This window comes from Muntiacus reevesi, chromosome 12, assembly GCF_963930625.1.
Source record: "Muntiacus reevesi chromosome 12, mMunRee1.1, whole genome shotgun sequence".
Taxonomy (NCBI): domain Eukaryota; kingdom Metazoa; phylum Chordata; class Mammalia; order Artiodactyla; family Cervidae; genus Muntiacus; species Muntiacus reevesi.
The window spans coordinates 67,913,492-67,936,997 of NC_089260.1; the positions used below are offsets into that span (position 1 = coordinate 67,913,492).

Genomic DNA, 23,506 nt, shown 5'->3' on the forward strand with positions numbered 1-23,506 from the left:
CCTGTTCCCACGCATCTCTTACTGCTCTGCCCACCAGACCCTGTGCTCTACAAAGTCCTTTCTGTTTCTCAAAGCCTTCTCTCTTGCTGCTTGGCCGGCCCATGTGCTTTCCTCTTTGCTGAGAATGTTCTTCTTGACGTTTGTCAGGCTTTTCAGCAAATCTTAGGTCTTGACCAAGGCATTGCTCATTCTAGGAAGTCCTCTCTCCCACACCCTCCAGGGCTGTCTCAGGTGTATACATTCTTTATCTCATTAAGTATCATCCTCTGCTCTTAAGTCATTATCCCTTTATTTGTTTCTGCCACTAGATTGCGAGGGTGTGGAACTTGTTTTACTCACTGTGCTAGTTACTAATACCTGAGACAATAGATGCTTGTTTAATACAGGAGTGTAAAATGAAAGCTGTGTCCAACACAGTATCATAATGACTGCAGATGACATAACTTGACTTGGATATCCGTATTACTAGAAGATAGAATTTCTTCACTGTGGTTGGTCCTCCTTACGACCCGACTTTACAGGGAGATCCCGGTGACAATGTTACAATGTTATTTACTAATATTAAACATTACAGGACTTCCCTGGCAGTCAGCAGTGGTTAGGACTCCACGCTTCCAATGCAGGGGGCGTGGGATTGGTCCCTGGTTGGGAAGCTAAGACCCCACATGCTGTGTGGCATGGCCCCCCTAAATTTGTTTTTTTTTAAATACTTAAGAAATTTTTATAACATATTATTGCTCTTTTACATTTGTATCCCGAGAAGAATGTTGATCTTTGGAGTGAGACAGAAATAGTTTCCATGGCAGGCTACTCTCCATCCTGACTGTAATGATGATCCTCTTTGAGTCTCAAGTTCTGGGAAATGGGAATAATATTTTCTGCTCACAGGCTTAATGTGAGGAGAGAATGAAATAATGCATTAAAAGGACTTAGTGTAGGACCTGGCACAAAATAAGTATTTTCTAATTGTTAGCCATTATTAGCATTACCACGAGGATAATAAAAACTGTCTTGATTGGCAATGAGATGCTTGACAGATGGAAGCTGTATTAATGTTACTATTATGATGAAGGAATGCTTGTGGTTTTATTGTGATGACTCTGGGAGGGGTTGGCAGGAAGCTGCTCTCTGAGGATGCAGGGAAGCGGGATCTGTTGCTGGGAAGGTTCTTGCTCGGGTTTTCTGGTGGGAGACGTTAAAATGAACAGTTCTGGTTGGACTCAGCCTGGGAGAGCATTGAAACCATGCATGTGTGCTCAGATGCTCAGTCGTGTCCAGCTCTTTGCAACCCCACAGACTGTAGCTCACCAGGCTCCTCTGTTCATGGGGTTATTCCAGCAAGAATACTGGAGTGGGTTGACTTCCTACTCCAGGGGATCTTCATGACCCATGATCGAACCCACGTCTCCTGAGTCTCCTGCACTGGCAGGCGAGTTCTTTACTGCTGTGCCACCTAGAAGAGGCAGAGCGTTGAAAGGGAGCCCTTTAAAGGTCAGGAACATTCTCGGGGCAGCTCGCTTCTTTTGGGCAAAACACAGCATGGTGCTCTGCAGAAGCCCTTACGCAGGAGCTTTGGGATCTTTTCTTCTGGAAACTCAAAGGGATGCAGAGAGACCAGGACAGCATTTGGAATTGCAGGGGATGGAGTGAGAGTGTTTAAAAGAAAACTTTGTGCTTGGAAAACTCCATGTCTGTGAAGTTCTATTGAGACCTTGTGGATAAACCTTGATGACATGCATTAGAACTGCCAGGTGGCTCAGCTATTGAGCTGATGGCATTTTGGCTCTGGCCCGAGACTTTTAGAGGCTGCTCTATCTACAGCATGCTTCTTGGACTGAGTCTGCCCTCTCCCTCTTCCAAAGGCTAGCCTTTAGGGGTGTTTCTCTTCCCAGTTAAGAACTGGGGGATGAGCTAAGTTACAGAAGCCCAGGGGTTTGGATGTTGGGAGCAGTAAGCCTGTTGGCAATCTGATTTCTGCCTCTGATTTCTGATTAAGGGCACCAGTGTCTTTCATGCTGAGGCCAGTGGCTTATGCCTTCTTGGAGGTGTGGTGAGACTTTTGAAGCTTAGAGTGTCCAAAGAGGGTGGATGTGGGGGCCTGGGCAGAGCCGAGCTGGAGCGTTGTCTTTTACCCCTATGACTGAACAACAACAGCAACAGGTTTATTTTGTAGTTGTTGTATGTATTTCATAGTACATATTCTGAAAATCCCACCAACAATGTTATCATTTTTGCTTTTAACTATCATACATATCTTAAAGAACCTGAGAAGAGAAAAATAGACATGTAAGTAATGTGTCATTTTTCTCTGGCCGTCATCTTTCAAGACTTTTTTTGGGCAGTTTGTGACGTATCTGGGTATGGAAGTCATGGATTTGAAAGCATTTTTTTTTTTGGCACAAGATATATATAAGAAGGACCCTGTGCATTGAGATGTTCTGAGAGAACAGCATTGAAACAAGTATGCTATCAAGGGTAAGACAGATCACCAGCCCAGGTTGGATGCATGAGACAAGTGCTCAGGGCTGGTGCACTGGGAAGACCCAGAGGGATGGGATGGAGAGGGAGGCAGGAGTGGGGATCGGGTGGGGAACACATGTAAATCCATGGCTGATTCATGTCAATGTATGGTAAAAACCACTACAATATTGTAAAGTAATTAGCCTCCAACTAATAAAAATAAATGAAAAAAAAAAGAAGGACCCTGTGCATTGAGGGTACAAGCTTGATGAATCCACATAAAACATCAAGAACTCAATTGGATGTAATATCAAGTATCTTCTAAGAGTTATAGTCCTAAAAATACAGAAGAATGAAAAATTCCATCCAATCTCAAAGTTTTAGAAATTACATTTCTTAGCCTATCATTTGGGCAGCTATAACAAACTATCTGGGTCACTATTTTTAAAAAGTTTTTTTTTTTTTTAATGTGGACCATTTTTAAAGTCTGTTGAATTTGTTACAATATTGCTTCTGTTCTACATTTTGGTTTTTGGCCACAAAGCATGTGGGATCTGAGCTCACCAAATGGTATTGAACCCACAACCCCTGCATTGGAAGGCAAAGTCTCAACCACTGGACAGCCAGGGCAGTCCCTCTGAGTCACTTTTAAACAACAGACATTTATTTCTTATAGTTCTGGTAGTTGGAAGTCCACGATCAGGGTTCCAGCATTGTTGTAGACGGTTGCAGACTTCTTGTTATATCTTTACATGGTGGAAGGGACGAGGGAGTCCTCTGACTTCTCTTTGATAAGAGCACTAATCCCAGCCATCAGGGATCTGCCCTTATGACCTAGTCACCTCCCAAGGGCCTGCCTCCTGATACACTGGCCTGCTCTGTCACGTTGGGCATTAGGCATTCAACTTATGGATTTGGGGGGTACACAAATATTCGGAGCAAAACAATCACTGATTTTAAAAATCTTAGGCTATAGGAAGAAAGACATTTGTACATCAGGGAGTTTATCTACTAGGGTGGAGCCTCATACTTTTGTAATAAAAGAATTAGGTAATGGTGACTCAGATGGTAAAGAATCCGCCTGCAATGCAGGAGATGCAGGTTCAGTCCCTGGGTCAGGATGATCCTCTGGAGAAGGGAATGGCAACCCACTCCAGCATTCTTGCCTGGAAAATTCCATGGACAGAGGAGCCTGGTGGGCTACAATCCATGCAGTCATGAAGTCGGACACAGATGGGCGACTAACACACACAAGCACATACACACAGAGTGATCCCTCCCAAGAATGTGGGCTAACTGATTGCTCTCCTGCTGAAGTTATAGAAGAAATGATATATTAACATTCAGGGAAATTCCCTGGTGATCCAGTAGTTAGGACTCTGTGCTCTCACTGCTGAGGATATGGGTTTAAACACTGGGGAACTAAGATCTCATAAGCTGTGTGGTACAGCCAAAAAAAGAAGAAGTGATATTAACATTTATAAAGAAGGTCACAAGCAAGAATCTCGGCAGTTTGCTCTGTTCCACATCTCTATTAGTGGGTGAAGTCAGCTGCAACAACGAAACAGGCCTCAAGCGGCCTGGGGCCCTTCCAATTGTCAGGATGATTATGAGGGCTACAATTCAAAAGACTGTGGGGCTGCAAACCAGATAACACCATCAGGGGACAGCTTGTGATGGCTCCAACCCTTGGAGGACGTATTACTATCTTTGTCCAAGACACATGTCTATTCCAATTCCTTTTCATCCTGAGTGTGAGCTGCCAAGACCACACTGGACTCAATACCAACCCAGGCCTCCAGCCAGGAGATGATGTACATGAAGGACTTCTGAATAAGGAACTGGCTCACAAGTGAGTGCTCACAGCAGAAATTAACACAACATGGTAGATCAAGTGTATTTCAATAAAATAAAATTTAAATAAAGATAGTTATGGGACTTCCCTGGTGGCCCAGTGGTTAAGAATCCGCCTACCAATGCAGAGGGACATGGGTTTGATCCCTGGTCCAGGAACTAAGATCCCATATGCCTCGGGGCAACTAAGCCCATGGGTCACATTTACTGAGCCCGTACCCTAGAGCCTGTGCTCTCATGAGGAGCCTGTGCATCGCAACTTGAGAGTAGCCCCTGCTTGCCACAACTAGAGAAAGCCCACATAGCAATGAAGACTGTGTGCCACAAGGAAAACCCAGTGCAGCCAAAAATAAATAAAAGATCATCACATCCCATCCTCTTTGCCATGTTTTAAGCAAGTCATAGGGAGGAGATTGTACAATAACTCAAGGGGGAGGGGATTGTCACCTTAGGGTATATTTACCATACTGGATTATGAGGCTGATAAAGAGCTGGCTCATTGGAAAAGACCCTGATGCCAGGAAAGATTGAGGGCAGGAGGAGAAGGGGGCGACAGAGGATGAGATGGTTGGATGGCATCACTGATTCAATGGGCATGAGTTTAAGCAAACTCTGGGAGAGAGTGAAGGACAGGGAAGTGGGGCATGCTGCCGTTCATGGGGTTGCAGAGTCGGACACGACTGAGCAACTGAACAACAATAAACCTGAACTTTTCTTTGACTCCACGATTTACTGGATGTATGTCTCTCAGTGAGCCACTTCTTTTTGTTTGATATGTCATTTCATCTTTGAATTGGAGCTAATCATTTGCTCTCTGCTCTTGTCACACTGTCAACAAACTGTGACAAACTGTCAATAAACTGTGGAAAATTCTGAAAGAGGTGGGAATACCAGACCGCCTGACCTGCCTCCTGAGAAATCTGTATGCAGGTCAAGAAGCAACAGTTAGAACTGGACATGGGACAACAGACTGGTTCCAGATTGGGAAAGGAGTTACATCAAGGCTGTATATTGTCACCCTGCTTATTTAACTTATATGCAGAGTATATCATGTGAAATACCTTGCTGGATGAAGCACAAGCTTGAATCAAGATTGCCGGGAGAAATATCAATAACTTCACATAGGCAGATAACACCACCCTTATGGCAGAAAGTAAAGAACTAAAGAGCCTCTTGATGAAAGTGAAAAAGGAGAGTGAAAAAGTTGGCTTAAAGCTCAACATTCAGAAAACTAAGATCATAGCATCCAGTCCCATCACTTCATGGCAAATAGATGGGGAAACAATGGAAACAGTGAGAGATTTTGTTTTGGGGGGCTCCAAAATCACTGCAGATGGTGACTGCAGCCATTAAATTAAAAGACACTTGCTCCTTGGAAGAAAAGCTATGACCAACCTAGACAGCATATTAAAAAGCAGAGATATTACTTTATCAACAAAGTTCCATCTGGTCAAAGCTATGGTTTTCCAGGAGTCATGTGTGGATATGAGAGTTGGACTATAAAGAAAGCTGAGCATGGAAGAATTGATGCTTTTGAACTGTGGTGTTGGAGAAGACTCTTCAGAGTCCCTTGGACTGCAAGGAGATCCAACCAGTCCACCTTGAAGAAAATCAGTCCTGAATATTCATTGGAAGGACTGATACTGAAGCTGAAACTCCAGTACTTTGGCCACCTGATGAGAAGAACTGACTCATGTGAAAAGACCCTGATGCTGGAAAAGATTGAAGGTGGGAGGAGAAGGGGACGACAGTGGATGAGATGGTTGGATGGCATCACTGACGTGATGGACATGAGTTTGAGCAAGCTCCGGGAGTTGGTGATGGACAGGGAAGCCTGGTGTGCTGTAGTCTAGGTTGGAAAGAGTAGGACACGACTGAGCAACTGAACTGACATGTCACACTTTCTGGGAAGATTAAATGAGATAATGTTCAGAAGCTATAGCTATGAGATTATGATGTACTAATGAACATAAATGGATTACCCAGATGAAGCTTTTATTAGAACTAGTTATCTTCCTTGGAACTGAACAAATGTTGGGTTGCATAAATTTCTGATCTCTCTGTTGTCAGGGGCTTAAATACACTTGGATAACAAAAGAGTATGTGTAATTTTATAGAGACATTTATAGTTTAATCAATTATGCTAATTGGAAATGTATATGTGAAAATCTTGACAACTAAGAGACTCTTGAGAGTACTTTTTCAGAATTATTTAAGACATCATAAATATAGATTATATGACTTTTGCATAATATGCTGCCAGCCACAGATGCCTGCCAAATAAATGCAGGGCTGGAGTCATGCGATGAATTATGAGTCAAAAGAGCAAACTTTTGAATCTGGTGCTACCAGAGTCACAGAACGTGTCTGTGACCCTGGGAAAGTGAGTTGACTACACGAGGGAATTGACTTTAGTTTCCTCATTTGTGAAATGAGGAGGGTGAGTTCCAGAACCTCCAAGGTGCCTTCCAACTCAAAGATTCTGGGAACCAAAGTGGCAATACCCTTTCCTGATTCAACATATTTTTAGGTTTTGGTTATAGGAAGCAGATCCAACTATCACATACCTCTCTTGTGAGCGTCTGTCTGTTTACACTGCAATTTTTTTTTAATCCAGGATAAATTTTATCCCAGTAGTTAATTGACAAAGAGGATAGCAGGGACTCTGGAAAGCCCGAGTGTCAAGATAATGAGCATGCTTGTCAGTCTGTGTAAGCTGCCCAAGGTCTATGACTTTTAGCTAAAGCCCATTTAGGAGAAATCTTCCATCAAGTATTTTTTTTTCATAAATTATTTATTTTTGGCTGTGCTGGGTCTTCTCTAGTTGCGGTGAGTGGGGGCTACTCTTCTTTGCAGTGTGCAGGCTTCTCATTATGGTGACTTCTCTTGTGGAGCACTGGCTTTGGGCGTGCAGGCTTCAGTAGTTGTAGCATGTGGGCTTAGTAGTTGTGGCTTGCGGGCTCTAGAGCTCAGGCTCAGTAGTTGTGGTACACAGGCTTGGTTGCTCTGCGTCATGTGGACTCTCCCCGGACCAAGGATCAAAACCATGTCTTTTACATTGTCAGGCAGACTTTTACCCACTGAGCCACCAGGGAAGTCATCCATCAAGTGTTAATGTCGTATTTTTGATTGGGGAAAAGCAGAGAAGGCAATGGCACCCCACTTCAGTACTCTTGCCTGGAAAATCCCATGGATGGAGGAGCCTGGTGGGCTGCAGTCCACGGGGTCGCTAAGAGTCGGACATGACTGAGCGACTTCACTTTCACTTTTCAGTTTCATGCATTGGAGAAGGAAATGGCAACCTACTCCAGTGTTCTTGCCTGGAGAATCCCAGGGACGGGGAGCCTGGTGGGCTGCCATCTATGGGGTCGCACAGAGTCGGACATGACTGAAGCAACTTAGCAGCAGCAGCAGCAGGGAAAAAGAGTCCTACCAACTTAACCTATTAACTTTCTTAAAGGGCTGTGTTTATGGAATTCCTTTCACCAGAGAGTAGAAACACCTGCTGGTATTCACACTGCAACTTGAATTGGAGGTTGAGTGTATATGGTGAGTGCTCTGGGGTGTTGCCTCATCTCCCTTTGGGACCAATGCATTCATTCCTCCAGCGGGTGCTGATGTTGTCTGCTGATGGCTCACAGCTGGGTTCCTTCCCAGGCATTACCCTCAGCTGAAGAGAGCTGCTCAAACCCATTCCCCCTCCCTGAGGGGGCAACTCATTCCCAGTGACTGGTCGTTGCAAGTGTTGTGAAGTAGGAGCGTAGAGGCCTGGCTCCATGGCCTCCACTTGGGGTAGCTCTGATGGTCTGTCCTGACCCCAGATTTCCCCATGAGGTTGGCTGAGACTCTGGAAACAACATTGGCCTTTGTCCCATGTGTTGTCATCACTGTCTCCATGGGTATTGATCCTGAGTTGCTTTACCCACTAGACTAAGGTTTCCCCAAGTAGAAGGTATATACCTCAGGTAATGTACACAGTACCTACTGGAGGCCAAAGGAGAAATTAGAACTTCTATTTATATGTTTATATCTGGAAAACGGGAGTTGCCAAAGTAGATTGGTGATTTTTTCACTTTTAGCATCCTGGGACCTTTTACTATGAATATGTCCCCAGGTAAGTGACTCTATTGTTCTGTAGTCACTGAGTTATATCTAACTCTTTGTGACCCTGTGAACTGCAGCATGCTAGGCCTCTTTGTCCCTCACCATCTCCTGGAGTTTGCCCAAGTTCATGTCCATTGAATCAGTGATGCCATCCAGCCATCTCATCCTATGTCACCCTCTTTTTTTCTGCCTTAAATGTTTCCACACATCAGGGTCTTTTCCAATGAGTAGGCTCTTTGTATCTGGTGGCCAAAGTATTGGAGCTCCAGCTTCAGCATCAGTCCTTCCAATGAATATTCAGGATTAATTTCCTTTAGGATCGACTGGTTTGATTTCCTTAAGTGGCTCTATAGATTATATTAAACTAGAATGAGATCTCTCCAATATTTCATAGTGTGACAGTGGCATGGTGGTTCACCAGTCATCTGATGGCAAATCATGAACAGTCAAAAGCAAAAGAGGAGTTTTGTGTTTTTCCTTTACGAAAAGCAAGTGTGCTGTGTTTACTGATGTTCCTGGGATAACGTGTCTGTCAGCAGCATACTGCTCACCCAATATTAAAAAATAAAAACCAAAAGCTGTTCAGTCTACCCTTTGATTAAAAGGGGGAAATTTGCCTTATTGTCCAGCATCTTAGTGAGGTGGCATTGGTTGCAGATCCTATCCCAGCTTCACTATGCTGCCCAAGGACGACAAGAAGAAAGATGCTGGAAAGTCAGTTAAGAAAGACAGAGATCCAGTAAGCAAATCTGGGGCAAAGGCCAAAATGAAGAAATGGTCCAAAGGCAGAGTTCTGGACAAGCTCAATAATCTAGTCTTGTTTGACAAAGCAACGTATTACAAACTCTGTAAAGAGGTTCCCAGCTATAAGCTTATAACTCCAGTTGTCGTCTCTGAGAGACTGAAGATCCGTGGTTCTCTGGCTAGGGCAGCCCTTCAGGAACTCCTTAGTAAACAGTTTATTAAACTAGTTTCAAAGCACGGAGCTTAAGTAATTTACACCAGAATCACCAAGGGTGGACGTGCATGAACAGGTCCCACCAGCTGTACATTTTGAAAAATAAAACTTTATTAAATAAAAAGGGGAAATATTTAACAATGTTTGAGAAAATAACTCCCATTTTCAAAGGAACTCATGCTTTGGGGGAAATATTTTGAAAATGGTGTTTAGAGACAATACCATCAGAACTTGAATTTTTTGGCCTCTGCGTATAAAGTGTGAAACTTATTTTAAAAAACCCTTATCTGTGTGCTTAAGCTTATAAACAATATTTCATAATCTTTTTAAAAATCTTAAATATAAAGAGGTTTGGTGGTGGTGGTGGTTTAGTCACTAAATTGTGTCAGATTCTTTGCAACCCCATGGACCGTAGCCTGCCAGGCTCCTCTATCCATAGGATTTCCGAGGCAAGAATACTAAAGCAGGTTGCCATTTCCTTCTCCAGAAAAGGATCTTCCTGATCCAGGAATCTAACCTGGGTCTCCTGCACTGCAGATGGATTCTTTACTGCTGAGCCGCATGGATTTTTAAATCAATTTTTGCCCTCAAATATAAAATGATGATATTAATAGAAACATCTTCTGGTTAGTTTGCTGCAGGAATCACTGGTTGATCAGGAAAGATGAAATTTTACTAGTCAAATTTTACTATCTCAAAAATCTTTGCAAAATTGGAGGCAGAATTGAAAATGAATATCATAATGTAGCCAGCGTGGAAAACATTGTAGTCCTTTGATTGGACTAATGAGTCTTCAGGAGCTATCTTGGTTAGTTGTAAGGGTCATTGAAACCAAGTACTGAAATCTTTGGACTTAAAACCAATATGTGCCATGTTACAAAATGGAAGCAGCATCTTATTTATTTATTTATTTATTTTCATTTATTTTTATTAGTTGGAGGCTAATTACTTTACAATATTGTAGTGGTTTTTGCCATACATTGACATGAATCAGCCATGGATTTACATGTATTCCCCATCCTGAACCACCCTCCCACCTCTCTCCCCATCCCATCCCTCTGGGTCATCCCAGTGTACCAGCCCTGAGCACATGTCTCATGCAACCAACCTGGACTGGCGATCTGTTTCACACTAATGCGATTCTCTCAGATCATCCCACCCTCGCCTTCTCCCATAGAGTCCAAAAGTCTGTTCTATACATCTGTGTCTCTATTTCTGTCTTTCATATAGGGTTATCTTTACCATCTTTCTAAATTCCATATATATGCGTTAGTATACTATATTGGTGTTTATCTTCCTGGCTTACTTCACTCTGTATAATGGGCTCCAGTTTCATCCATCTCATTAGAACTGATTCAAATGTATTCTTTTTAATGGCTGAGTGGTATTCCATTGTGTATATGTACCACAGCTTTATTATCCATTCGTCTGCTAATGGGCATCTAGGTTGCTTCCATGTCCTGGCTATTATGAAGAGTGCTGTGATGAACATTGGGGGTACACGTGTCTCTTTCAGATCTGGTTTCCTTGGTGTGTATGCCCAGGAGTGGGATTGCTGGGTCATATGGCAGTTCTATTTCCAGTTTTTTAAGGACTCTCCACACTATTCTCCATAGTGGCTGTACTAGTTTGCATTCCCACCAACAGTGTAAGAGGGTTCCCTTTTCTCCACACCCTCTCCAGCATTTATTGTTTGTAGACCTTTGGATAGTAGCCATCCTGACTGGCATGTAATGGTACCTCATTGTTGTTTTGATTTGCATTTCTCTGATAATGAGTGATGTTGAGCATCTTTTCATGTGTCTGTTAGCCATCTGTATGTCTCCTCTGGAGAAATGTCTGTTTAGTTCTTTGGCCCATTCTTTGATTGGGTTGTTTATTTTTCTGGAATTGAGCTGCAGGAGTTGCTTGTATATTTTTGAGATTAATCCTTTGTCTGTTGCTTCATTTGCTATTATTTTCTCCCAATCTGAGGGCTGTCTTTTCACCTTGCTTATAGTTTCCTTTGTTGTGCAAAAGCTTTTAAGTTTCATTAGGTCCCATTTGTTTATTTTTGCTTTTATTTCCAATATTCTGGGAGGTGGGTCATAGAGGATCCTGCTGTGATTTATGTCGGAGAGTGTTTTGCCTATGTTCTTCTCTAGGAGTTTTATAGTTTCTGGTCTTACATTTAGATCTTTAATCCATTTTGAGTTTATTTTTGTGTATGGTGTTAGAAAGTGTTCTAGTTTCATTCTTTTACAAGTGGTTGACCAGTTTTCCCAGCATCACTTGTTAAACTTCCAGGAAACAAAAGCCCAGGACCAGATGGCTTTACAGCTGAATTCTACCAAAAATTTAGAGAAGAGCTAGCACCTATCGTACTCAAACTTTTCCAGAAAATTTCAGAAGAAGGTAAACTTCCAAATTCATTGTATGAGGCCACATCACCCCAATTCCAAAACCAGACAAAGATGCCACAAAAAAAAGAAAACTACAGGCCAATATCACTGATGAACATAGATGCAAAAATCCTTAACAAAATTCTAGCAAACAGAATCCAACAACATATTAAAAAGATCATACATCATGACCAAGTGGGCTTTATCCCAGGAATGCAAGGATTCTTTAATATCCGCAAATCAATCAATGTAATACATCACATTAACAAATTGAAAGATAAAAACCATATGATTATCTCAATAGATGCAGAAAAAGCCTTTGACAAAATTCAACATCCATTTATGATTAAAACTCTCCAGAAAGCAGGAATAGAAGGAACATACTTCAACATAATAAAAACTATATATGACAAACCCACAGCAAGCATTACCCTCAATGGTGAAATATTGAAAGCATTTCCCCTGAAATCAGGAACAAGACAAGGGTGCCCACTTGCCTGTATATTTTTGAGATTAATCCTTTGTCTGTTGCTTCGGGAAGCAGCATTTGAAAAGCAAGAAAATATGTTCAATCACATTCCTCTAACTAAAAATTCATTATTATTATTATTATTTTGGTGAGAATGAAATCTTTGTATCATTAATAAGAAGTAAAACTAACTTATTCTTAACTTATATACTTATATGTAATAGAAATAAAAACACATGTATTGAAGATGCCTGTTCAAACATACGTATATTTTCCTATACACAAACAAGAAAGTTTGGAACCTGCTGTGCTCTACTAAGGGATTCCCAGATGGCTCAGAGGGTAAAGAATCTGCTTGCGAATACAGGAGACTCAAGAGACTGTGTTGATCCCTGGGTCGGGAAGATTCCCTGGAGCAGGAAATGGCAACCCACTCCAGTATTCTTGCCTGGGAAATCCCATGGACAGAGGAGCCTGGTGGTCTATAGTCCATAGGTTCACAAAGAGTTGGACGTGACTGAGCACACACACAAAATAAAATGCTCTACTAAGAGCTTCCCAAATCTTTTTCAACATGCTATCTTCAATGCTTAGCAAATAGCAGATGCCATTGAAATGATTAACTAAATAGAGTGACAGGTTAAAGCAATTGATGGATGAACAGCTACTGGATGGATAGATGGACACAGAGGGAAGCACACATTGATAGATGGCAGTGCCTTGCTAATTATTAGCAAGGGACACAAAAGCAATGCAAGTCCTGGTACCTCTGCCCACGCAAGCTTACTATCCAGCCTGGGAGAAAAGGCTTGCAGGAGACAGTTCAGCAAAAGCACCAGGCACTTGGTGATTAAAGGCTCAGTTAAGTAGAACCACATAAGTGCATTAAGTTATCCTGTTTCGTTCCATGAACCTGGAGCAAGCAGATCAGGGTTGAAGGCTGTCCTCTCCCGTTATCCAATGACTAATGACTGCACAGCCCCATGAGCGTTAGTGGCATTAATCAACCCCCCATCCTGAGAAAATAATTTTCCTACTTAAGAAACATTTTCTAGTTGCAGCTTTCATCAGTTCAGTTTTTTGGTGTGAGAGTTTCCCTTCTAAAACTATAATTACAGCTTCAAGTCTGGGAATGCCTACAGAGGATCCCTGTAATTTCTTATTGAGACATTGTAACAAAAGGGAAGAGAAAGACAAAAAAAACCCAACAACAACAAAACAAAACAAAACCCACCCTTCAAATCCTCCTTAACTTAATTACTAACATCTTCATACATTGACCTATCTAGGAAACCCAAAGGGAACATGGACATTTCCTCAGTGATTCCCAACTTCACCGAATGCCATCTTTTATGTAGCAAGGATGTGCTTAAGGCTGGGGAGATTATGGTGATTAAACAAGCCATTAGGATAAAAAAAGAACTTTTATAAAAGCAAGGAAAGGATTTAACATTTTTGTGTCAGGCTTCGTTCAGATAGTTATGTAGCATACATTCACTGGCACTTGTGTACTAGGCTTAGTCATGTGTTGCTGATACAAAGATAATTATCAAATGCACAGATCAAGAAGCAACCAAATGAAAATTCTAAAACTCAGAAATTCAACAAATAAAATTAAGAACTACATGGAAGGAATTTGGACAACTAAAGAGAGAAAGAAATGCTTCCCTAGTAGCTCAGCTGGTAAGGAATCTACCTGCAATTCAGGAGACCCTGGTTCGATTCCTGGGTCAGAAAGTTCCCCTGGAGAAGGGATAGGCTACCCACTCCAGTATTCTGGGGCTTCCCGGGTGGCTCAGACAGTAAGAGAAATAGTAAGCTGGAAGGTACCTCAGAAGAAAATACTGAATGAAACAAGGGGAAGCAGAGGATGAAAAGAATAAGATTAAGACCTATACATCAAACTGTGTGAAGGCTTCGTTTATAATAAATTGCAGCCTAAATAGAACCAGAGAATGGGGAGTGATATTTGAAGAAACAATGACAGATATTTCAAAATTTATGAGACATCAACCCATAAAATCAAGAAGCCCTGAAAAACATAAATAGGATAGCTATAAAGAAAAATATACCTAGATATCTTGTTAATGCTGATAATAAAACCAAAGATTAAATCAAAGGAAGCTAGACAAAAAGGACTCTGAAAACTTCAAAAACAAGGCTGACAGCTATCAACAGAAACACTGGATGGTAGACACTAAGGAACAATAGTTTTAAAGTGCTGAAAAAATAAAAATCAATCTTCCAACCAAAGTACTATACCGGTGAAAAATATCTTGTAACAAGGGAGGCAAAATAGAGACATTTTCAGAAAAATTGAGAGAATGTAATACTCATACTAAAAGAAATACGAAAGAATATTCTTCAGATAGAAGGAAAATTACCCCTGCTATGATTAATTAAAATTATACACCCACACATACATATTTAAAATAAACAATAACAGGGATTTCCATGGTGGTCCATTGGTTGAGAGTATGTCTGCCAGTGCAGAGGACTAAGATCCCACATGCCACATGTCGACTAAGCCCATTCACCACAAGTAGTGAGCCTATGCTCTCAAGCCCGAGCTCCGCAATAAGAGAAGCCACTGCAGTGAGAAGCCTGCACATCACAACTAGAGAGTAACTCTGGTCACCGCAACCTGAGAAAGTTCATGTGCCACAGCAAAGACCCAGCACAGCCATAAATAAATAATAAAATGAAATACACAATAGCAATGGCTTATAAGTTAGAAATATGTTACAGTGTTCTAAGAATTTTGCATTATCTAGGAAATGGGTAATATTAGAGTTAGATAATTCAAGGGTGCATATTGTGATCACTAGAATAACTACTGAAATACCTATAAATCAGTATATAATGTCTATGCAAATACATGAAGATATGAAGGATATGAGATCATAAAAAATTTTCTATCAATCTTGATGAAGTCAAGAGAAATAAAAAGAATAAAATAGGTAAATGAATAGAATGTACTTAGTAAGATGGTAATTAAAACCCAAAGCATCAGTAATCACATTAAATGTTAATAGTATAAATGCTCCTGCAAGAAACATAGATTGCTAGAATGGATTTTCAAAAATTCTGGCTTATGAATCACAGCTAAAACATAAGACAGAAAAACGATTATAACAAAAGAATGGTAAATGAAAAGAAAGGTGGTGTGTCATATATATGTCACACCTAACAGGCTTAAGGGCCAAGAATCACAAGATACAAAAAACGACATTTTGTAATAAAAATAGGTTCCTTTTGCCAGGAAGATATAACAGTTCTAAATTTCTGTACACTTGAAAAGATAGTCTCAAATACATAAAAAGTTAAATTTGATGGAGCTGCAAGGAAAAATACACGAATTTGCTGCCAGAGTGAGAGACTTCAACATATTTCTCAGTAACTAATAATAAATGGAAAAATTATAATATTTTCTGTAGAGAGACTATAAAGACGATTTAGTCTTTTCTTTAGTATGGTTAATTGAAATTTGATTTTTTAACTGATGTTATTTCAGGAAGATTTCTTTCAACTTTGCAGGCCACTCTTGGTAATGTCAAAATTGGGATGATCTCTATCAAACTTCTTTCATGTATGAGTTATAAAATTAGGAAGAATTTCCACACACTTGGTTTTGTACCCCATTTTTTCTCTACTACCCTGTATTTTTGTTTCCAGACTCTATAGAAACCAGTTATATCTTGATAAGCAATGTCTGACTCTGGCTATTATTTGCATCCTGACTCTAAGTGGGTTGCCATAGTGGGCAGGAATAGTATTTCTGAAAGTCATTCCTTTCTGCCTGAGCTAACAATAATGTCACTGTACATGGAAGTGATTGGAGCCACACAAACATATCCCACTAAACTCACACTGGATAAATCTACTTCTTTTTTAAAAAATTTATTTATTTTAATTGGAGGCTAATTAATTTACAATATTGTATTGGTTTTGCCATACATTGACATGAATCCACCACAGGTGTACACGTGTTCCCCATCATGAACCCCCCTCACACCTCCCTCCCCATCCCATCCCTCAGGGTCATCCCAGTGCACTGCCCTGAGCACCCCGTCTCATGCATTGAACCTGGACTGGTGATCTATTTCACATATGATAATATACATGTTTCAATGCTATTCTCTCAAATTATCCCACCCTCACCTTCTCCCACAGAGTCCAAAAGTCTGTTCTTTACATCTGTGTCTCTTTTGCTAACTTGCATACAGGGTCATTGTTACCATATTTCTAAATTCCATATATATGCGTTAATATACTGTATTGGTGTATTTCTTTCTGACTTAATTCACTCTGTATAATAGGCTCCAGTTTTATCCACCTCATTAGAACTGATTCAAATGCATTCTTTTTAATAGTTGAGTAATATTCCATTGTGTATATGTACCACAGCTTTATTATCCATTCATCTTGCTATGGACATCTAGGTTGCTTCCATGTCCTGGCTATTGTAAACAGTGCTGTGATGAACATTGGGGTACACATGTCTCTTTCAATTCTGGTTTCTTCGGTGTGTATGCCCAGCAGTGGGATTGCTGGGTCATATGGCAGTTCTATTTCCAGTTTTTTAAGGAATCTCCACACTGTTCTCCATAGTGGCTGTACTAGTTTGCATTCCCACCAAAAGTGTAAGAGGGTTCCCTTTTCTCCACACCCTCTCCAGCATTTATTGTTTGTAGACTTTTGGATAGCAGCCACTCTGACCGGCTTGAGATGGTACCTCATTGTTGTTTTGATTTGCATTTCTCTGATAATGAGTGATGGTGAGCATCTTTTCATGTGTCTGTTAGCCATCTGTATGTCTTCTTTGGAGAAATGTCTGTTTAGTTCTTTGGCCTGTTTTTTGATTGGGTTGTTTATTTTTCTGGAATTAAGCTTCAGGAGCTACTTGTATATTTTTGAGATGAATTTGATGTCAGTTGCTTCATTTACATTTATTTTCTCCCATTCTGAAGGCTGCCTTTTCACCTTGCTTATAGTTTCCTCCATTGTGCAAAAGCTTTTAAGTTTCATTAGGTCCCATTTGTTTATTTTTGCTTTTATTTCCATTACTCTGGGAGGTGGGTCATAGAGGATCCTACTGTGATTTATGTCAGAGAGTGTTTTGCCTGTGTTTTCCTCTAGGAGTTTAATAGTTTCTGGTCTGACATTTAGATCTTTAATCCATTTTGAGTTTATTTTTGTTTATGGTGTTAGAAGTTGTTCTAGTTTCATTCTTTTACAAGTGGTTGTCCAGTTTTCCCAGCACCATTTGTTAAAGAGATTGTCTTTTCTCCATTGTATATTCTTGCCTCCTTTGTCAAAGATAAGTTGTCCACAGGTGCATGGATTTATCTCTGGGCTTTCTATTTTGTTCCATTGATCTATTTTTCTGTCTTTGTACAGTACCATACTGTTTTGATGACTGTAGCTTTGTAGTATAATCTGAAGTCAGGCAGGTTGATTCCTCCACTTCCATTCTTCTTTCTCAAGGTTGCTTTGGCTATTCGAGGTTTTTTGTATTTCCATACAAATTGTGAAATTATTTGTTCTAGTTCTCTGAAAAATATCATTGGTAGCTTGATAGGGATTACATTGAATCTATAGATTGCATTGGGTGGTATACTCATTTTCACTATATTGATTCTTCCAATCCATGAACATGGTATATTTCTCCATCTAGTAAATCTACTTCTTAAGCTGAATTCCCCAAATGATGCAACTACTCCCACATCAATCAACATGAGAGAAAGTATGACAGAGAGAAGGCTAAAGTGTAAACAGACAGTGGTCCTAACCAATTATGGGTAAAACATCTTACTTGATACACTTCATAAAAGCCCATGACTATACAGATCCTTGGGTTTCCCAAGTGGTGCTAGTGGTAAAGAATACGCCTGCCAATGCAGGAGACACAAGGGATGTGGGTTTGATCCTGGGTTAGGAAGATTCCCTGGAGTAGGAAATGGTACCCTACTCCAGCATTCTTACCTGGAAAATCCCCTGAGCAGAGGAGCCTGTCAGGCTATAGTCCATGGTGCCACAAAGAGTTGGATACTACTGAGTGACTGAGCGCACACACACACACACACACACACACACACATACACACATACACAGAGATCCTTAGAAGGGGACTTTGGTTGTGAGAGACCCTGAAGTTTCTGCCTGATTCAGTTCAGTTCAGTTCAGTCGCTCAGTAGTGTCTGACTCTTTGCGAATCCATGAACCGCAGCACACCAGGCCTCCCTGTCCATCACCAACTCCAGGAGTTCACCCAAACCCATGTCCATCGAGTCGGTGATGCCATCCAACCATCTCATCTGCTGTTGTCCCCTTCTCCTCCTGCCCTCAATCTTTCCCAGCATCAGGGTCTTTTCAAATGAGTCACCTCTTCGCATCAGGTGGCCAAAGTATTGGAGCTTCAACATCAGTCCTACCAATGAACACCCAGGACTGATCTCTTTTAGGATGAACTGGTTGGATCTCCTTGCAGTCCAGGGACTCTCAAGAGTCTTCTCCAACACCACAGTTCAAAAGCATCAATTCTTCCGTGCTCAGCTTTCTTTATAGTCCAACTCTCACATCCATACATGACCACTGGAAAAACCATAGCCTTGACTAGACGGACCTTTGTTGACAAAGTAATGTCTCTGCTTTTTAATATGCTATCCAGGTTGGTCATAACTTTCCTTGCAAGGAGTAAGCGTCTTTTAATTTCATGGCAGCAGTCACCATCTGCAGTGATTTTGGAGCCCAGAAAAATATAGTCAGCCACTGTTTCCACTGTTTTTCCATCTATTTGCCATGAAGTGATGGGGCTGGATGCCATGATCTTAGTTTTCTGAATGTTGAGCTTTCAGCCAACATTTTCACTCTTGTCTTTCACTTTCATCAAGAGGCTCTTCAGTTCTTCTTCACTTTCTGCCATAAGGGTGATGTCATCTGAATATCTGAGATTATTGATATTTCTCCTGGCAATCTTGATTCAAGCTTGTGCTTCCTCCAACCCAACGTTTCTCATGATGTACTCTGCATAGAAGTTAAATAAGCAGGGTAACAATATGCAGCCTTGATGTACCCCTTTCCCTATTTGGAACCAGTCTGTTGTTCCATGTCCAGTTCTAACTGTTGCCTCCTGACCTGCATACAGGTTTCTCAAGAGGCAGGTTAGGTGGTCTGGTATTCCCATCTCTTTCAGAATTTTCCACAGTTTATTGTGATCCAAACAGTCAAAGGCTTTGGCATAGTCAATAAAGCAGAAATAGATGTATTTCTGGAACTCTCTTGCTTTTTTGATGATCCAGCAGATGTTGGCAATTTGATCTCTGGTTCCTCTGCCTTTTCTAAAACCAGCTTGAACATCTGGAAGTTCACAGTTCATGTATTGCTGAAGCCTGGCTTAGAGAATTTTGAGCGTTACTTAACTAACATGTGAGATGAGTGCAATTGTGCAGTAGTTTGAGCATTCTTTGGGTATGCCTTTCTTTGGGATTGGAATGAAAACTGACCTTTTCCAGTCCTGTGGCCACTGCTGAGCTTTCCAAATTTGCTGGCATATTGAGTGCAGCACTTTCACAGCATATCTTTCAGGATTTGAAATAGCTCAACTGGAATTCCATCATCTCCACTAGCTTTGTTCATAGTGATACTTCCAAAAGGCCCACTTGACTTCACTTTCCAGGATGTCTGGCTCTAGGTGAGTGATCACACCATTGTGATTATCTGCTTGATTAGTTCATAGTAAATCTGCCCTTGCCTGGCAACTGGTAGGAAGCTCAATAAATGTTTATTGAATGAATAAATTGGGTTTCCCTTGTGGCTCAGCTGGTAAAGAATCTGCTGCAATGCGGGAGACCTGGGTTCGATCCCTGTGTTGGGAAGATCCCCTGGAGAAGGGAATGGCTACCCACTCCAGTATTCTGGCCTAGAGAATTCCATGGACTGTATAGTCCATGGGGTTGCAATGAATTGGACATGACTGAGCAACTAACTTGTGTGATTCTTACCAACTGAAACAGAGGCTCACCATAAACAACCAGTACGCCATCCTGATGAGAACCAGCTGACTATTGGCATGGTCCTTCTCCCCAGTCACTGTTTCAATGGAATCTTGCTGTAGAGTTACTTTGGCCAAAGAAAGTAACTCAGTGACGGTTTATCCCTCATATATACTTAAACAGTCTAGATTCAACTTGGGGCCACATCACAGAGCATGACTTGAGTTTGTGAACAATTTACATGAATCCAAATTTAGCCCCTCCAAAATTGCCACCTTGGTCTTGAACAAAGCATAAAATTTGGGACGATCGATTTAGCGCTGTCAGGATTTAATGATTTAAAGCCAGATTCTTACCAGTGCTCAAAAGATAGAAAACTCAGCTACCTCGCCGTTAAGTGTTTTTGTTTTCTGTTCCCTTGAAATCTATGGGTGTGTCTTGCACCTTGAATAGATCTTTTACCCATCTGTGGTTTTATTTATTTTTTTTTTTTTTGAGATTATTTTATTTTATTTTATTTTATTTTTTTAATATTATTTTATTAGTTGGAGGCCAATCACTTTACAACATTTCAGTGGGTTTTGTCATACATTGACATGAATCAGCCATATAGTTACACGTATTCCCCATCCCGATCCCCCCTCCCACCTCCCTCCCCACCCGACTCCTCAGGGTCCTCCCAGTGCACCAGGCCCGAGCACCTGACTCATGTATCCCACCTGGGCTGGTGGTCCGTTTCACCATAGATAATATACATGCTGTTCTTTCAAAACATCCCACCCTCACGTTCTCCCCCAGAGTTCAATAGTCTGTTCTGTACTTCTGTGTCTCTTTTTCTGTTTTGCATATAGGGTTATCGCCACCATCTATCTAAATTCCGTATATATGTGTTAGTATACTGTAATGTTCTTTATCTTTCTGGCTTACTTCACTCTGTATAATGGGCTCCAGTTTCATCCATCTCATTAGAACTGATTCAAATGAATTCTTTTTAACGGCTGAGTAATATTCCATGGTGTATATGTACCACAGCTTTGTTTTAAACAACACACATTGGTTATTTAGAAAATACTGCCTCCATGAGCTATATAGATCTCCTAATTATTGACATTTTTTGTAATACAGTATCAAAGTGTCACATTCATGATTATTCCCAGCATTAGGAAGCTGTTTGAAATTCTAATTTTCACTTTGAAAACTGAATGTTATTATAGACAACAAATGTTTTTCTTGAAATGACTTGCTCACTTCATTTATTTTTTAGCTTTATTGAGATATAACTGGCAAATAAAATTGTAGCATATTTAAAGTGCACTAGGTAATAACTTAATATATGTATACAGTGTGGAAACATTCCCACCATCCACATAGTTAGTAGGTACATCATCTCACACATTAACCTTTTTTTGTGTATGTGTGAGAACACACTTTCTACTCTCTTAGCAAATTTCAATTATATGATACAGTGTTACCATCCATTGTCACCATGCTTTACATTAGATACTCAGACGTTATTCATTTCAGAGCTGAAAGTTTGTATCCTTTTACCAGCCTCTACTTCCCCTACCTTCCAACCCTAGTAAACCTTTCTCCTCCTCTGTTTCTATAAATTTGACTTAAAAAAAAATTCCACGTGTAAATGATAGCATGTATTATTTGTCTTTCTCTGTCTGGCTTATTTCACTTAGGATAGTACTATGTTGATTCATGTTGATGCAAATAGCAGAATTCCCTCTTTTTTAAGGCTGAATAATATTCCATTGAGAGTGTATGTGTGTGTGTGTGCACGCATGTACATACCTTGCCTTCCACAAGTTTAAGATATTTTCTTATGTTTTCGTTAAGAAGATTTATAGTGTAGTTTTCACATCTAGATCTATGATTCATCTTGAATTAATGTTTGTTTATGGTATAAGACAGAGATCAAAGTTTATTTTTTTCCTGTGTATATTTAGTTGTTCCACCACCATTTACTGAAAGACTTTCTTTTCCTTTTCCCCTTGACTTGCACTGGTATCTTTGTCAAAACACACATCATCACACATACACACACACACACACATATATATATGCATATATATATATATGATGTATATATGTATGGTGAGGTGTATATATATATATGCTCATTTCTAGACTCCATTCATTTCCATTGATTTCTTTGTGTACTTGTAATTAACCATTATTTAATTACTATAGCTTCATAGTAAAGTTTGAAATATGTTAATGTACATCCTCCAGCTTTGTTCTTAAAATTATTTTAGCTATTCTAGGTTCTTTCCATTTCCATATATATCTTAGATCAGTTTACTAATATTTACAGAGAAAGTCTTTGAAGATTTGGACTAGAATTCATAGAATCTACAGATAATTTGGGGATCCATAATTAATTTAACAAAATTAAATATTTGGGTCTATTAATATAGTATGTCTTTCTTTTTTTTAATCTCTTTGTTATCATATTTCATTTATATTAGCAATGTTTCATAGTTTTCACTGTAGTAGTCTTCACATCTGTTGTTATTTCTAGATATTTATCATATTTTTTAGTTTATCAATGTTTTCTTATTGTTATAACTAGTACACTCATTTTTCATTACCTTCCACATCCTAAATATAAACAGAACCCAAATGCAATATGGTTTTAACATGCTATGCAATTCATTGTAGGTGACTTTATAATTTACTTAAAGAACCTCTTACTGTTGGGAATTTTGGTTATTTAGAGAAGGAATGGCTGCCCACTCCAGTATTCTTGCCTGGAGAATTCCATGGGTGGAGGAGCTTGGCAGGCTACAGTCCATGGGGTTGTGAAGAGTTAGACTTGACCGAGTGACCAACACACAAATTCTATTCGCTGTTAAGTAGTACTGAGCATGGAGTATATTGAACAAGATACTGTTCCTAGCACTTTGTATTAGCTTACTTAACACTCAGAAAATCAGTTTGTTAATCTCTGATTCTCTGTCTAGGATAAATCACTGGACATGAAAGTGAGAGAGAAAAGGGTGTGCGTGTTTGTAAAGCTTTGGCAGCCAGATAGAAACTTCATGCCAGGTTATTTCAGAGCAGCCAGACTAACAGTGTTGCACAGTCTACACCTTGGCATCCAGTGTGCAAGCTTAAAAACCCAGCCCCCAGGTAGCACTACAATAAATCTTTGTCTGAGGGCTAAAAGGATGAAAGAATGTTTAGATGAGCCACAGAAGCCAGAGGTTAGCTCAACTGGTGTGAACTTCTCTGGATTTGAGCCAGCTCTGTGTTTGTTCACCTGTCTTAATAAACT

General features: G+C 40.3%; 1 pseudogene; it reads left to right on the forward strand.

Annotated features, from left to right (window-relative positions):
• Positions 1 to 9,094: 9,094 nt before the first annotated feature.
• On the forward strand, positions 9,095 to 9,500 carry LOC136144690 (small ribosomal subunit protein eS25 pseudogene; annotated as a pseudogene).
• The last annotated feature ends 14,006 nt before the right edge of the window (positions 9,501 to 23,506 follow it).